The sequence below is a fragment of the Macaca nemestrina genome, chromosome 4 (genome assembly GCF_043159975.1).
Source record: "Macaca nemestrina isolate mMacNem1 chromosome 4, mMacNem.hap1, whole genome shotgun sequence".
NCBI classification, from domain to species: domain Eukaryota; kingdom Metazoa; phylum Chordata; class Mammalia; order Primates; family Cercopithecidae; genus Macaca; species Macaca nemestrina.
This window is the reverse complement of record NC_092128.1, coordinates 131,294,452-131,311,353: the sequence shown is the minus strand read 5'-3', so window position 1 is coordinate 131,311,353 and position 16,902 is coordinate 131,294,452. Positions and strand designations below refer to the sequence as shown.

The 16,902-nt window shown below is 48.6% G+C and overlaps 1 protein-coding gene across 1 annotated transcript in view; it reads left to right on the top strand.

The window, feature by feature from the left end:
* The window catches only part of LOC105483027 (uncharacterized), a 96,890-nt gene that overhangs the window by 56,630 nt on the left and 23,358 nt on the right, over positions 1 to 16,902 (top strand). Inside the window, exon 12 of the mRNA XM_071094148.1 lies at positions 14,715 to 14,900. The gene's annotated coding sequence lies outside the window, so the exon portion shown is untranslated. The remainder of the gene's footprint in view (positions 1 to 14,714; positions 14,901 to 16,902) is intronic.

Below are 16,902 nucleotides of genomic sequence, written 5' to 3'. Positions count from 1 at the left end.
ATTCATGACAGGGAGCACGATTCAGCAGTGAAACAGAACAAACTATTGATATACACAACAACAGATGAATCTCAAAGTCATTCTCTTGAGTGAAAGAAGGCAGACAAAAAAATACAAACCATACAACTCCATCAACATATGATTTTAGAAAATACACATTCAACTGTCGTGACAGGAAGCTGATCTGTTTTGGAGTTTGTCGGGGAAAGGGAGGTAGAGATGACAAAGGGGCGTGGGCACCAATCAGCGGTGAAGAACATGTTCACTCTCTCGATTGTGGGGCGGCTTTACAGGTGTATACATATCTCACAATTCATCCAATTGCACACCTTAAATCAATTATACCTCAACACATTTGTGGGAAAAAATTTAGTAGGAAAAATAGCTTTAATAAAATGTGGTCAGGAAAAGAAAAACCCTCTCCAGGGCTGAGAGAGAAATTCATTCCAAACCAGGTTTTTCCAGCGATCTATGTCTCCTGAGCCCCACAATGTGAATGGCACCCTGCTAGGTGCTGGAAGAGGCACAAAGCTAATGGTTTAATTGGGAAGATAAGATCTTGACACATCAACCGCCACAGGGCGACGTGACAGGTGTCTCATGTAGATCAGCGAGAGCTGCAGGTGTTATGACTTGAGATGATCAAAGAAGGCTCCTTGGGAGAAGCAACATTTGAGTTATGTCTTGAATATATAGAGTTTTGAAAGATGAAGATGGAGAAAGCCGTGTTCCAGGCGGAGAGACCAGCATGAAGAGATGTACAGATGGAGAAGGGCCACTGTTTTAAAAAAAAAAAAAAAAAAAAAAGGTAAATTCAGCAGCAGTGTTTTTCATCGAGAGGAATAATGGGAGGACATTATGGAGGCTGGATGATGGAAGTCCTTGAGTGCCAGATGACAGAGCCTGGATTTATAAGGCAGCCATGGAGGGCAGAGGAGAAACATGGCTCATTCATTAATGAAGCCTTTACTGCGAACCTGCCATGTGTCACGTCCAATGTGGGGGGCCTTGGGATACAAAGATGACCCCTGCCAGCAGAGCATGCATCTGGTGAGAGATCTTGATACGTAAACACATAAACAAAACCAGATGGTGTTGGTACCTCAAGCAGAGCCTCCAAGGGCACGTATTATCCAAGATTCTTTTACTTGAAGTGATAGACATTGAACTCCAATTGGCTTAAGTAAAAAGGAAAATTTACTGGCTCACATACATGAAAGTTCCTGGGGGCATCAGGTACAGTTGGATCCAGGAATTCCATCCATGTCATCAGCACTGCTCCTTGTCTCTCAGCCTTGCTTTCCTCTAGGTTGGAACCATCTCAGGTCAGCTTTCTTTAAGGGGTAGCCTGAGGATCTCAGCAGTTTATGCTATGCTTAAATCCAAACAAAAGATCTCTTTCCCAATAGTCTCAACTGAAGTCCTGGAATTGAGTCTCATCATCTCTTAATTTCCCTAGCTTAGTCACATGCCCTTTCATGAAACAATCCCTGTGGCAAGAGCGATATCATGCTCTGATTGGTCATCAGTGACATGCCTGGAGTGGGGGTCAAGTCTGCTGCATGTGCTGAGACTGGGGAGAAGTTTTCTATACTAGACAGCATTGGCTGCATAAGCCCACACCCTCGAGCTCCTTTTCTCTTTATCTCCATTTTGGAGGCTAGAAAAATGAAATGCTAGCCTTCCTCATCTCCTTTGCAGCTAGAGAGAATCTTAACACAGCTCTAGCTAATGAGATATAAATGGAAGTATGCTGGGGGCAACTGGAAAAACTTTGGCTTTTCTCATTAAAAAAAAAAAAAAGAACAAATGCAAATTGTGCTTCCTTCCTCCATTCCTTCATCCTGCTTTGAGTGCTGATGTGATGCCTGGAGCTGCGAGCATGAGGATAGAAAGGCTGAATCAAAGCAGGCAACCACCTATCTTCAGACTTAGTGCTATGTGAATGAAATAAATCCTTATGTTGCAGCCACTCTGCGTCAGCTTTCTTATTTGCAGCTGAATGCATTCCTAACTTATCCATCCCCATATGAAAGTCTGGGTGCTGTCATCTGAGGAATGAGGAACTGGGGCTGGAGAGACAAAAACAATTTCAGGGAGGGTGCAGAAGAGGGCAAAGCCAGAGGAGGCTGCAGGCAGGTAGGAAGATGCAACTGTCTCTAGAAAAGAGGGACACATTCAAGAGAACCTGAGAAAGAAGAATTGTTAGGTAGAGGGAAAAAGCTAGGAAGGAGGTAATGACAAGGAAGGTTTGAGTCTGGACACCTAAACCATCCTCAGAATCCCTGGTCATGCAATAGAAGCATGAGCCATGAGCCGTTCCTAGGGCTGTAGATACACACAGAGACAGGATGACTTAGACCCAGCTCTTGTGCAACCAGGTGGGCATCACCTTCTCCCAATCTTCACATGGGCAACAGCCCAGGCCAGAGGTGGGGGAATCCCGATGAGTGCTGTTGACATCTTTCATGATGAGGAAGAGAACTATCACAGGACAAGTCCTGCCATGAAATAACTTGCTTCCTCAGTTGTAAATCATAAGCTGTAAGGTAGCTCGTAATAAGAGCATTTATAGGCTGGGTGTGGCGGCTCATGCCTGTAATCCCAACACTTTGGGAGGCCGAGGCAGATGGATCATCTGAGATCAGGAGTTTGAGACCAGTCTGGCCAACATGGTGAAACCCTATCTCTACTAAAAATACAAAAATTAGCCATGCTTGGTGGCAGGCACCTGTAATCCCAGTTACTTGGGAGGCTGAGGCAGGAGAATCACTTGAACCCAGGAAGAGGAGGTTGCAGTGAGCCAAGACTGCACCATCACACTTCAGCCTGGGGGACAAGAGCAAGACTTCGTCTCAAAAAAAAAAAAAAAAAAGCATTTATAATAAACATAATAATGAGCATAATGATTGGCTTTTACTGAGCCTTCACCTGGTTCCAAAAACTTGTTAGGCATTCTACAGATACCACCTGATTAATAACCACAACAACCCTATAAAATAGTATCATTCCCATTGACAGATGAGGAAACTAAGGCTCAGAGAGATTAAGTAACTGGCCCTTTTTATACAGCTGGTAAGTGGCAGTTGGAGGACAGCACACACTCTTTTAGTTATTGGCATCACACGAGAGAAGTTGCTTCACTGCTGCCTTTGATGTAGTTGAAGAGATTAATCAAATTCTCTAGGTCAAGTTCCCAGTTTGGCTTGCTATTTCATAAAAGCACAGGCCTGGTTATCCTTCCATCAGCACCTTCCTGAAGAAGCATCGCTCCTCCCCTTTATACTTGTCACCACGTCCCTGGCAAGGCCACCTAGGTGGAGAATGGGAATTTGATAGATTTGTTAAAACGTTGCTGGGAAACAGGGAAGCTGTCCATCGAGCCTGGGCTTCCTCCATCTATGAAGTCCAATATGCATGGTCATTGCCACTCTTATCATAATAGTTAATACCCCTTGAGTGTTTTCTCTTTTTAAAAATGTATTAATTAACCTTCACACAATTCCTTGAGATTGATGCTATTATTATCTCATCTTACAAATGAGAACTAAGGCCTGGAGAGCTTAAATAACCTGCCAAAGATCACACAGCAAAGACAAAAGTTCTCAGGTAGAAGGGTCTCCTGCTCTAGTTACACACAGATCCTGTGTAGGCCTGGGCTAGTGTGTGTGTTTATGTCTTTGTTTTTTACAAAAAATTTAAAGCCAGACATGGATTACACCTGTAATCCAAGGCTTTGGGAAGCCAAGGCAGGAGGACTACTTATGCCCAGGAGTTGGAGACCAGCCTGGGTAACATAGTGAGAGACCTTATCTCTACAAAAAATTTAAAAAATTAGCCAGGTGTGGTTGTGCACGACTGTGGTCCCAGCTACTTGGGAGGTTGAGACAGGAAGATTGCTAGAAAAAAAAATTTATTTTAAAGAACCAACCAAGGAAAAGTACATATGCAACGAAGCAAATGATGGCCCTCCAAAGAAATGAAAGGGACACTCTCTAAATCTAGCCAGCGTTTCCTTCCTTGAATGGAAATAGTGGTAGAGGGGATAGAAATCATGCAGCTTTTGATTGAATTTAGGAGAGAAAACACTTGGTAAAAATAATGGTATGAAAAGTAACCACTAGGACCCAAGCACCCCAGTACACCTACATGAAATAAATCATAGCTCACAGCTGCACGAGATTTGCAAGGTACCACAGAATGGGATGTGTTGGTAGCTTTGACCTGTGCTTGGTCAAGTGTTTCATGGCATGTCATGTGTCATCTTCCCTATGAGGATGGTGTGTGGGGATGTAGGAAATACAGTCAGAGCAGCGGCCAGCCTGTGAGTCCCCAGATGTCCATCCAGTTCCAGCAGAGCGCAGCTCTTCCTTAGGGAGAGAGGTCCAAGCCTGCAGCAAGCTCACAAAATGCAAAGAAGGCACTTGATTAGAGTTTGACTTAGAAATGTCCCCAATCTAAAAGTCCTTGTCCCCTTTGGGGACAGCCATGTCTCCCATCACACAATGAATGCCAGAAAGCAGCTCTGGAATTCTCCTCCACATTCTTCTTTTCATGAAGACTGGAACTAGCTAGGCCAGATTATCAAGAGCTCCCAGCAGATGAAGCTCAGGGCTTGCTCAGACCTGGATGGGGCAAACACACCCACTGTACTGCAGTCACTGTCCTCCAGGCTGCCAGGAAGCCCCATACTCGGATCACCATGCAGAAGTTATGTGAGGCCCAACCCACTTGAATGAGTCTTGAAAAATAACCGTCAGCATTGTGGAGAAGATGTGATGAAAGATACTAATTAAAGGCGGGCGGGGGGGAGGTAATACTCTCCCAATCCGTCTCAGGAGCCCAGAGCAGAGAAGGTAGAGAATATCCTTTCAGAGAGGGGAGCTGGGGCAGACCCATGGGCTGCAGTCCCCCAACCCCTGACCACACAGCCCCAGTGTGTTGACTTACTAAACAGCTAACTGCAAGCACAGCTGTGGAGCTTCAGAAGAGCCACACGGGGCTGGTGACACGCATGCTCAGTCCCTACCTGAGTGAACTCAGGGGGCCACATACAGCCACTGCCTTACTTGCTGGGGTTGTGCCCAGGCTCTAATCTTTCCAGGTCCATGAGGAACCAAACTCTGAAATGGACATGGTTGGTCTGACTGGAAAGAAACGGGAAAATGAAGTCCACTTCCAGGTCTAGCTTAGCTGCCCAAGCATCCCAGGGTCCAGGAGCCCCATTAATGGTTCTAGGACTTTGTTGTAGAAACGGAAAAGCCCCCTAAAGAAAACACTGTCCTGAGGAAGAAAATGCCAAAACTATCGTCATCCCCTTCTGCCCCATATTCCTAAGAAGCCTCCCAAATTGAAGCCAATAGGCATTTGGCTAACACTGCCTGATGCCATTGGCCAGGCCCCTCCCGGCTCAGGGTCAAGGAGTCCAGGAAGGGAGGATGGCTGTCTCTGATCTCCCTCACCCCCACCACTTAGCCATGAGACCATAGAGCTCCAATATATACCCATAAACACACAAACCCCTAGCATCTAGGAAGGGAAATTCTGTCTCTTGCTTCTAACCGAGTTACTCCACTTTCTGACCTTAAAAAAGAACAGCAGGTTTCCTTCAAAGGATTGGGACCTCATTAGCCACAGTGGGAAATGATGCTTTAATGGGCCTGTGATGGTCTCAGCTTCAGGTGTCTGTGTTGCAACCATATTACTTAGCAACACCGTAGCCATTTAGGTTTAATTTCCTAGCTTGCCTGATAAGGAGGCTGCAAGTGTAATTTGTGATGCTGCAAGCTGGGCAAACTCACAGGGCTATTAGATGAGTCACTGGGTGATCCAGGCCGCTGGTCCCAGCTCTGCAGAAGAGAAATTAACTCTGACTCGTGGGGCTGATCACAATTTTCTAAGTGTCTGTGAGCTGTGCTTCCATCTCTCCTGCTTTCTGGTTTGGTGCCATTATTGATTAAGGGAAGCTTCACTTACCTCTCAACCCCTGTTAGTATCATCTTCCAGCTTTCTGAAATTCTCACGCAAACTCAAAGCCTGGCAAGGTAATAATAATAACAATATCAATAATAACAGCAATAACAATAATAGCTCACATTTCTGAATGCTATTTGAGTGCTACTCATAAGTTATCTCTGTTAATTTTCCTTACAGCCCCAGGAGGTAGGAACTACTCTTACTCCTATTTTCAAATGAGGAAATCAGGGCACAGACAGGATAGCAGTTGGCTGTAAGACAATGAGAGAGTAGGGGACTGAGCACGGCACACTTTACCAAAGAGCCGCACTGTTATTCATCACCACCCAGCATTGCCATATCTTTCACTTTTCCAAAAGATGCCGTAAATCCAGATTTTGATATAAACTCCCTAGAGTTTTAAACATCAACAACTAATTTCATTGTTTAACAAATATTGTGAGAACCAAACCAAACAGATTGGCCAGCCAGATTTGGCTCCTGAGCCACCAGTTTGCAAGCTCCACTTCATTCAAACAAGTAAGCATGTTCATCAATAAATACTCTCCAATTGTATAGCTTGGCTTCCGTGAGTTGCTGGTGGCCCAGCCCTTTGTTCCTCCCTCCCTCCAGCTGCATTCCCCCCAGAGCCTCCGTGAGAGCTCTATTCTTCCAGTTGCTCAGGCTAAAAATCTTAGGGTCATCTATGGCTCCTTTCCATCTCTCACACTTCAAATAATCTGTCAACAGATCCTGTCTGCTCTACTTTTAAAATTTATTCACAAGCCCTCCACTTTTCATACCCCTACCACGACCACTCTGGTTCAAGCCACCAGCATCTCTTGCCTGGATATCATGAGCCGCCAGCTGACGTCACTTTCTCCCTTACCGTGTTCTCACCAGAGGAACTGGGGTATCTGTGTAAAACCTAAGTCAGATCCTGCGCCTCTCTGCTCAGCCCCTCCAATGGCTCCCATCTCACTCAGTGAAAGTCAGCATCCTAAATGACCCACAAAACCCTTCATGACCTGGCCCCTTCCCACCTCTCTGCTTCCCTCCCTGCACTACAGGCACGTGGCTTCCTCCTTGCTGTTGCTCAAATACACCAAATGTGCTCCAACCTCAGGCCTTAGGTACTCACAGCTCCCTCGGAAACTTTCCCCTCCACTGTCTTCTTGACTTCTGCTCTCTTTTGCTCTGTTCAGTCTCTACCAAAGTAGAAACATCTTCCTGGACAACTTATCCAAACTGGTAATCTCCCAGTCACACCCCCTCCCCTTTCCCTTACCAAGCATCTCTGCTGCACAGCATACATTTATCTATTTCTGGTCCTCTCTCCTCCAACTGGAATGTATGCTCCGTAAAAGTAGGGAATGTGTTGAAAAAAAAAAAAAAAAAAGCTGGGAATTTGTTTGCTTCTCTGCTCTATCCCTGGTATCTAGAACTGTGCCTGGTACATAGCCAAAATTCATTATAAATGTTTGTTAAAGAAAGAATGGTCCACATAATAGTGCCTTATGATAGACAGCTCCATTCTCCAAATGTTGCACACACTTTGCCCTCACTATTTCCTCTGCATTCCATCTGCACCTGAGAGAGAGGAGCACTCCCCACTAGCTATTATCACCTGCACCATGGCCATGGCCTAACAATGTGAGTGCAGTATCATGCCATGTTGATCACTGGCTGAAAAATGACAAGGAGGCAATCATTTCTCTCACCCACCTGCTATGTCAAATAGTAGCTTATGATTTGTGGGTGTGTTGCCCTTGATGGATACACAACAGCTCAATCATGAGGCTGATGAATTTTATAATTAGTCTTGCTGGCAGAGGTGGCAGATTTTATGTGAGGGTGAACCATTTTAATCCTTAATTATAAGGCTGGATGTAGCTGGGTGTGGTGGCATACGCCTGTAATCCCAGCTACTCGGGAGGTTGAGGCAGAAGAACTGCTTGAACTTGGGAGGCAGAGGTTGCAGTGAGCTGATATCACACCACTGCCCTCCAGCCTGGGCAACAGAGTGAGACTCTTTCTCTAAATAAATAAATAAACAAATAAATAAGACTGAATAAAAGTGCTTTAATCATTTATCTGCAGATTTTGTGTATTTACTCTTTGACCTTATTTATTTATTTATTTTTGAGACCGGGTCTCGCTCTGTGACCCAGGCTGGAATGCAGTAGCACAATCACAGCTCACTGCAGCCTCAACCTCCTGGGCACACACCATGCCCCTGTTTCAGCTTCCCAAGAAGCTGGGACTACAGGCTCACACCATCACGTGTGCCTAATTTTTGAATTTTTTGTAGAGACGATCCCACTGTGTTGCCCAGGCTGCTCTCGAACTCATGGGCTCAAGCAATGCCCCCAATTCAGCTTCCCAAAGTGCTGGGATTAAAGGTGTGGGCCACTATACCAGGCAATTTTTATTTCTGTATTTATTTGAAAGCACATATATCCTAGGAAGGTAGATATGGTTCAGTCCTTCCTATTTTTTTCACATAGAGAAATATTGGCTAGATCTCAACTCCATCCAGGTCCTGCATAAAATCTGGACAAAGCTGCAATAATTTAGTGCAAGATCCCTCCATGGATACCATGGGTCTCTCGCATCCAGCACAGTATGATCAGCTCTTAGTGAGATCCAGACACACCTCGCTCTAGGGCAGGTCCTGCCTGATTAGCCACAGGTGATTCCCTGGATGCTTGTCCTTTCTTAGCCACCAAATGCTGTAGCTCAAAAAAGAGGGTAAACTAGGATGCCAGGATGCCCCTTTCTAAAGCTGAATACTCAGGAAGGGAGGACGGCCACATCCAAGGGAGGGAAAAGCATCCAACTATCACTAAATTTTGATAGAAGAGGCTCTAGGAAGATATTCAGAGGTATGGTCCACTTCTATGCAAGGGGCAGGGAATGCAGCTGGGCCACTTTTTTTTTTTCTTTTTCTTTTTTTTTTTTTTGAGACAGAGTCTCATTCTGTGACCCAGGCAGAAGTGTAGTGATGTGATCTTGGCTCACTGCAACCTCTGCCTCCTGGGTTCAAGCAATTCTCATGCCTCAGCCTCCCGAGTAGGTGGGGTTACAGGTGTGCACCACCACACCTGGCTAAGTTATTTTTAATTTTTAGCAGAGACAGGGTTCCACCATGTTGGCCAGGCTGGTCTCGAACTCTTGGTCTCATATGATCTGCCTACCTCAGCCTCCCAAAGTGGTGGGATTACAGGCGTGAACCATCGTGCCCAGCCAGCATTCAATCTTAATTATTAAATTGATTAATTAAGCTCTGCACTGTCAGTTGTATCTGCAGCTTCTATAGTGATCTGACAGCAGAATGGTTACACATATTTAAAAGGTTATAGGAGGATCTGTGAATATTCATGAAGGTGGTCCTGACACAGGTGTATTGAATCAATGAATATGCATGTAATACAGGATCCATGTTCATTTTGGGATGCAAACTTAACATTTAAATGTACAGTTAGATTTTATCTGTCAAAAGGTCTTTTCAGTACACAAAGGCATGCAGATGTGTAATTTCTGTCATTCAGCCAGAACTAGTGCATGGTCAGTGGGCGTTTATCAGGAGAAAGTTACTAGAGTCTCTTGTCTCATTAAAATTGTCATTATGGCTGGTGGGATAGGAAATGGGGATCAGTTGGTCAGCCTCTAGTGAAGCCATAAATTGTTTTTTTGTTCATTTGTGTTTTTGTTTTGTTTTGTTTTGTTTTGTTTGAGATGGAGTCCGGCTCTGTTGCCCAGGCTGGAGTGCAGTGGTGCAATCTCAGCTCACTGCAACATCCACTGCCCAGGTTCAGGCAATTCTTCTGCCTCAGCCAGGATTACAGGTGGTTGCCACCACGCCTGGCTAATTTTTGTATTTTTAGTCGAGATGGGGTTTCATCACCTTGGCCAGGCTGGTCTCGAACTCCTGACCTCACGTGATCCACCTGCCTTGGCCTCCCAAAGTGCTGGAATTATAGGCACAAGTCACTGCACCCGGACTTTGATCAGGCTTTCACCAAATACACAATGTACATCTGGGGGAATGGTCACTTATGCCTTTTTTGTTTTGTTTTGTTTTGTTTTGAGACAGAGTTTCACTCTTGTTGCCCAGGCTGGAGTGCAATGGTGCAACATCAGCTCATCGCAAACCTCTGCCTTCCACGTTCAAGTAGTACTCCTGCCTGAGACTCCTAAGTAGCTGGGATTGCAGGCACATTCCACCAAACCTGGCTAATTTTTACAGGCGTGGTGGCTTACGCCTGTAATCCTAGCACTTTGGAAAGCTGAGGCAGGTGGATCACCTGAGGTCAGGACTTTGAGACCAGACTGGCCAAGATGCTTCAAGATATCCCGCCTTTTGGGGGCAAACCATTTTATGGATTGATTGATGACTTTGCCTGTAACCTCAGCCTCCCTGCCTTTAAAAATCTTTCCATATGGGCCGGTGGGTCCCATAATCCCAGCACTTTGGAGAGGCCTATAATCCCAGTACTTTTCAAAGGCCGAGGCAGGCAGATCACTTGAGGTCAGGAGTTCAAGACCAGCCTGGCCAACATGGTGAAGCCCCAACTCTTAAAAAAAAAAAAAAAAACCTACAAAATTAGCCAGCTGTGGTGGTGCACATTTGTAGTCCCAGCTACTTGGGAGGCTGAGAAATTGCTTGAACCCAGGAGGCAGAGGCTGCAGTGTGCCACTGTACTACAGCCTAGGCAACAGAGCAAGACTCCATTTCCAGTATTAAGGTCCATTTTCAGAAGGTTGATTTGGTGAGCATTAAAAAAGGGAGTGGGGGAGTAATCGTACAAACAATTGTGTCCAGGCCAGGTTCCTAGGACCTGAGCGCCCCCTCTTTATGGCAGAGGCACCTGACATCCGTAACTAATGTGGACCCTGAGAATGACTTTATGGTCTAAGAAAAATGTGTGTTCAGAGCCCCAAGCTAAGGAATCAGGAGTGGCAAGATCCAGGAAGAATGCCAACATATGAAACCCTGAGTCAAGAGGTTAAGCTGGGCACTTGGTTTCTCTGGTCGCCCACTTGGCCCTCTTCCAAGTTTTACTTTCTCTCTTTCCTATCCTTCCTGTTCTAAAGTTTTTTAATAAACTTTTTTTTTCTTTTTGTTTTTTTGAGATGTTGTCTCACTCTTTAGCCCAGGCTCGAGTACAGTGGTGCGATCTCAGCTCATGCTACCTCTGCCTTCCAAGGTCAAGTGATTCTCCTGCCTCAGCCTCCCAAGTAGCTGGGATTACAGGCGCTGACCACCACGTCCAGCTCATTTTTGTATTTTTAGTAGAGATAGGGTTTTACCATGTTGGCCAGGCTGTTCTCAAACTCCTGACCTCAGGTAATCCACCTGGCTCAGCCTCCTGAAGTGCTGGGATTACAGGCTTGAACCACTGTGCCCGGCCTACGTTTTAACAAACTTTTACTCCTGCTCTGCAACTTGCCTCCATTTGGGTTTCTGCCTTATGACCCTCAGTCTGATTCTTTCTTCTGAGGAGGCAAGAATTGAGGTAGTTGCAGATGTGTACGGATTCATCACCAGGAACTTGGACACCTACCACCAGTAATGGGTAGAGGATGCTAGGTGAAAATGTTATGTAAGTTGCATGCTTTTTACAAATGGTAGTGCTTCTCATGTCCAGCCATGGCCACGGCACCTTCCCTGTATGAAAGTCCCTTCCATAAACCTACGTCTCCTTTGCCGTCTCCAGATCTCCTCCTCTACCCTCTTCCACACGGTGCCTTCCCTACTGGAGTAGGGTGGGGTCTCGCAGGAAACCCTCTCCCTGCAATGTTTTTTTTTTTTTTTTTTTTTTTTTTTTTTTTTTTTGTGACAGAGTCTCGTTTTTTCGCCCAGAGCTGGAGTGCAGTGGTGTGATCTCGGTTCACTGAAACCTTCGCCTCCCGTATTCAAGCGATTCTCCAGCCTCAGCCTCCCTAGTAGCTGGAATTACAGGCACCCACCACCACGGCCCTTTCTTTTCTTTTCTTTTCTTTTCTTTTCTGTTTTTGTAGTAGAAACGGGGTTTCCACATTTTGTTCAGGCTGCTCTTGAACTCCTGGCCTCAAGTGATCTGCTTCGCTCGGGTTCCCAAAGTGCTGGTTACAGGCGTGAGCCACTGCGCCAGGCCCTCTCCCTGCATCCTTACGTGCCTGCAATGCCAAGAGGGAGCTCTTGGCCCCCGGGTTAGGATCAGGGCCCCAGAGGCCCAGGGTCAAGGCTACGGGCCCGCATCCCAAGGACGTGCATCCCTCCAAGAGGCTGCCTCCAACAGGCATAGAAGAGGCTCTGCTGGAGCCTGCTCAGAGTCCGGCTGGGGAAAGCCAGTGGAAGTGCTTCCTGAAGAAAGAGGGGAATCCCGCCTATCTCAGGGGTTCTTGTCCTGGCTTGCAGCCCTGGATCGTCAGGACTGGGCTGAGGTGGGGAGCAGACTTCACCCTTCTTGGCTGGGGCTGAGGGTGAGGGTCCTGCTTGAAGGGCCTAGCCCTGGGTTCCCAGCCACCGACTCCACTCTGTAGCGCCTGGCCCCGCCCAGCCCCTCAAGGCCTGGCAGTCGCCCTCAACAAAGATGGCGAGGATGGCCTCAGGCGCGCCGGGCGTCGCGTCGCGCGAGATGCAGGGCTCCTCCCGCGCTGCTCTTAGACCCGTAGACGGCGGCCCAGGGAGGAGCGGAAAGTGTGGTCTGTGGGGCTGCGTGATACCTGGTAGGCGCTGGGGCCGCTCTTGTGGGGCTGCCCCCTGGCGCTGCAGGGCTGAATGTTATACCCCCGAGAGAGGCCATTGCGGGAGCGCAACGAGCTGGAGGCCTCTGGAGCTTCGGCGCCGACTTCTTCGACATCAGGTGCGGTGGTTTCTAGGAGCGGTGTTATCGGTGTCCCTTGCGAGAGGTGCGTGCTTGGGGCAGGGCCGGGAGGTCCCCGGAAGCCCGGGGGTGGGAGTGGAGGAGCCCGGGCCCCCCAGCAGGCTCCTTCACCTGGGCGTCCGGAGCTGGGAGCCCGGAGGAGGTTAAAGGTCAACGGGCTTGGGTGCGCCGGGTTGGGGGACAGGTGGACGGGGGGACCCAGGATGGCCGAGGAGGAGGAGGAAGCGCTTCTGCGAAATCTCCTCCGTGGGCGAAGGCTGAGACCGGGCAGTATCTATCTTTTTAGTGTTTATTTTTAATTTAAAAAAAATTTTTGGGACTGGGTTTGGTCCTGTCACCCATGTTGGAGCGCAGTGGTGCAATCCTAACTTCTGAGCTCAAGCGATCCTCCCACCCCAGCCTTGCAAGTTAGCTGGAGCCACCATCCCTGGCTAATTAAAAAAAAAGCCGAGGCCGGTCGCAGTGGCTCACACCTGTAATCCCAGCACTTTGGGAGGCCGAGACGGGCGGATCACGAGGTCAGGAGATTGAGACCATCCTGGCTAACACGGTGAAACCCTGTCTCTGCTTAAAAAAAAAGAAAAAAAGAAAATTAGCCGGGTGTGGTGGCGGGGCCTGTAGTTTCAGCTACTCGGGAGGCTGAGGTAGGAGAATGGCATGAACCCGGGAGGCGGAGCTTCCACTGAGCAGAGATCGCGCCACTGCACTCCAGCCTGGGCTACAGAGTGAGACTCTTGTCTCAAAAAAAAAAAAAAAAGAAAGAAAAGAAAAAATGTGCTTGATGGCGCACGCCTGTAATGCCAGCACTTTGGGAGGCTGAGACGGGTAAATCACCTGAGGCCAGGAGTTCAAGACCAGCCTGGCCAACATGGTGAAACCCCATCTCCACTGAAAATAGAAAAACTAGCTGGGTGTGGTGGTGCATACCTGTAATTCCAGCTACTTGGGAAGCTAAGCCAGGAGAATCACTTGAACCCAGGAGGCAGAGGTTGCAGTGAGCTGAGATCACCCCACTGCACTCCAGCCTTGGTGACAGAGTGAGACTCTTGTCTTAAAAATAATAATAAAAACTTTTTTTTTTTTAAGATATAGAGTCTCACTACGTTGCCCAGGCTGGTCTCGAACTCCTGGCCTCAAGCCATCCTCCCACGTTAACCTTCCAAAGCGCTGATTACAGGCATGAGCCACCCAGACACTGGGGGTCCAGAGCGGCAGGCGCTGCACAGAGCTGGGCCCAGGGATCGGGAGGAGGGGACAGTTTAGATGTCCTGAGGTCAGCTCTGCCAAGGCAGTAAGGTCCTTTGGTTTTCAAGGTTCAGATACAGGACAGGATGTGACAGGCCAAGGACGCCACCCCTGTTCCCCTCCTGACTTGGATGTGGCCAGGAGAGAAGTGGGACCGGGTAAGGTCTGGGCCACTTTTGCCTGGTCTGCATCCTCTTTTTCTGACTTTGTGGCATTCAGTACAGGAGGAAGAGAGGAGAGAACTGGGTGCTAGTGTGCGCCCCACTCAGTGTCCTAAGGAAAGCCCCCTCAAACCCCCCAACCACAGGGAGGAAGCTCCCTGTGACAGGCAGTGGGTCATCTACCTCTTAGTCACCAGTCTAAACTTTCTTGCCTCGAGCTGGGATGCGGCCCTGGGCTCACTCGTGTCTTGAGAGATATTGGGCCCCATCCACTCCGAGGATGGACTCCTGGCCCCGCTGGCCCAGGTGCACAAACCGCCCTGACAGTTGACCTGTCCTCAGCAAGTTATCTGTCTGTCTTGCTAAGATTCCCTGCTCTGTGTCAGGGCTTGCGCTAGGCCTGGGGGCACAGCTGGTGCAGCACACTGGTCCTGGATCCCTTTGGGGGCCTAGGAGCTGAGACTGGCCCTTCTTTCCACAGTCGGGCCCCACCCTGGACATGCCGGTTCCTTCCAGCTTCAACGACATTGGCCAGGACTGGCGGCTGCGGCATTTTGTCAGCCAGGTGTAGTATGAACAGGAGGTGACTCTGCCGGAGCAATGAACCCAGGACCTGCGCACAAGAGTGGTGCTGAGGCTTGGCGGTGCCCACTCCTATGCCATCGTGGTCAGTGCAGCCAGGAGCAGGCAGGGCGGGTGGGTGGGCATGGCTGCCGAACAGCCTTTCTCCTGGGGTGGGACTGTGGGGGGCCCTGCCCTGCCCTGGGGGCTGTGCCCTGTGTAGGGGGATAGGTGGCCTGATCTACCCCATTGGGATGCCATTCTTCCCGTCTGACTGGCAGGCCCCTGAGCTCCATGCTGTAGTTTATGTGAGGGAGTGCCCAATAGCAGGGCCCCTCCTCATGCCCTGACCTGCCCCCCACCCTCCCCATATCCCCTGTGTCTACAGTGGGTAAATGGGGTCAATGCACTAGAGCATGAGGGGTCTACCTCCCCTTCAAGGCCGACATCAGCAGCCTTTTCAGGAGATGCCTGTTGCCTGTTTTCCCCGGGGCAGGAATTGAAGGGAGCCGTCCAGGCTGGAGTGGTTCATCCGGGCTGTCACAAGCCTTTGAAGCTTCCCATCTTCAAGCCTGGCTGTTGGAGAGTGTGGGTTTGGAACTTGAGGATAGGGGGTTCTGTTCTGTCCTGTGCCAGCCACAGCCAGCTTTGAATGGGCAGAGCAATGATGGGGGGAGGGTGTAAAAGAAGAAATGAACTTAGGATAGAGAAGAGGAAAAGAGGCTTCAACAACAGTCTAGGCCGAACATGATGGCTCATGTCTGTAATCCCAGCACTTTGGGAGGCCCAGGTGGGTGGATCACTTGAGGTCAGGAGTTCAAGACCAGCCTGACCAACAGATAGTGAAACCCCATCTCTGCTAAAAATACAAAGATAAGCCGGGCATGGTGGTGTGCGCCTGTAATCCCAGCTACTCGGGAGGCTGAAGCGGGAGAATCACTTAAAACCAGGAAGGGGAGGTTGTACTCCAGCCTGGGCTACAGAATGAGACCCTGTCTCTAAAAAAAAAATAACTGTGGAGGCCTGGGGCGGGTGCTGGAAGCTCTGACCACAGGCTCGTCCCTCTGTTGGGTTTTTCTTCCCTTTATCCCTCCTGGTTAACTTGACCTGGCATAAAGGCTGTTTCTTCTAAGAGGCTGTCCCTGACTCTCCAGTCCAAGTTATGTTTATTGTCTTGCAGAGCCCAATTCCTGCCACCACTTGTCATTTCCATTTGCAACATTTCTTTCATTGTTTCTTTTTCAGAGTCAGAGTCTTGCTCTGTTGCCCAGGATGGAGTGCAGTGGTGCAGTCATGGCTTGTTGCCACCTCAACCTCCTGGGCTTAAGCTATCCTCCCCCTCAACCTCCCAAAGAGCTGGGAACACAGATGTGTGCCACCATGCCAGGCTAAGTTTAAATTTATTTTTTTCCCACTGAGAAAAAGTTTCTTGCTCTGTTGCCCAGACTGGAGAGCAGTGGTGCAATCTCGACTCACTGCAACCTCTACCTCCTGGGTTCAAGCAATTCTCTTGCCTCAGCCTCCCGAGTAGCTAGGATTACGGGCAGGTGCTACCAGGCCCAGCCAGTTGTTTTTTTCTTGTATTTTTTTGTAGAGATGGGGTTTCACCATGTTGGCCAGTCTGGTCTTGAACTCTTGACCTCGTGATCTACCTGCCTTGGCCTCCCAAAGTGCTGGGATTATAGGTGTGAGCCACCATGCCCCACCCTAATTTATACATTTGTTGTAGAAACGGTCTTGCTATCTTGCCCAGGCTGGTCTCGAACTCCTGGTCTCTAGTAAGCCTCCTGAAGTGCTGGGATTCTAGGCGTGAGCCACCTTGCCCGGCACGTGCACCATTTCTCTGTGCATGTTTCTCCATTCCCACTGCCCAGGACCTGTGGCCTTCGATTTGAGCCACTACTGAGCACCTCGCACCAAGCCCCATGCCTACCTCCCAGCCTGCACTCCCTGTTTGCTTGATGCATTAATAAATATCCCTCCTGAATCTGCACCCATCCGTTCCTGTGTTCAAGAGCTGTTTCAGGGAGTCAACCTCATTTTTGGCAGTGTCCAGCCCACTGACCTCAGCTCTGTGTGCCTGGAAGGGTGACTGCTCCTCTGGGGGG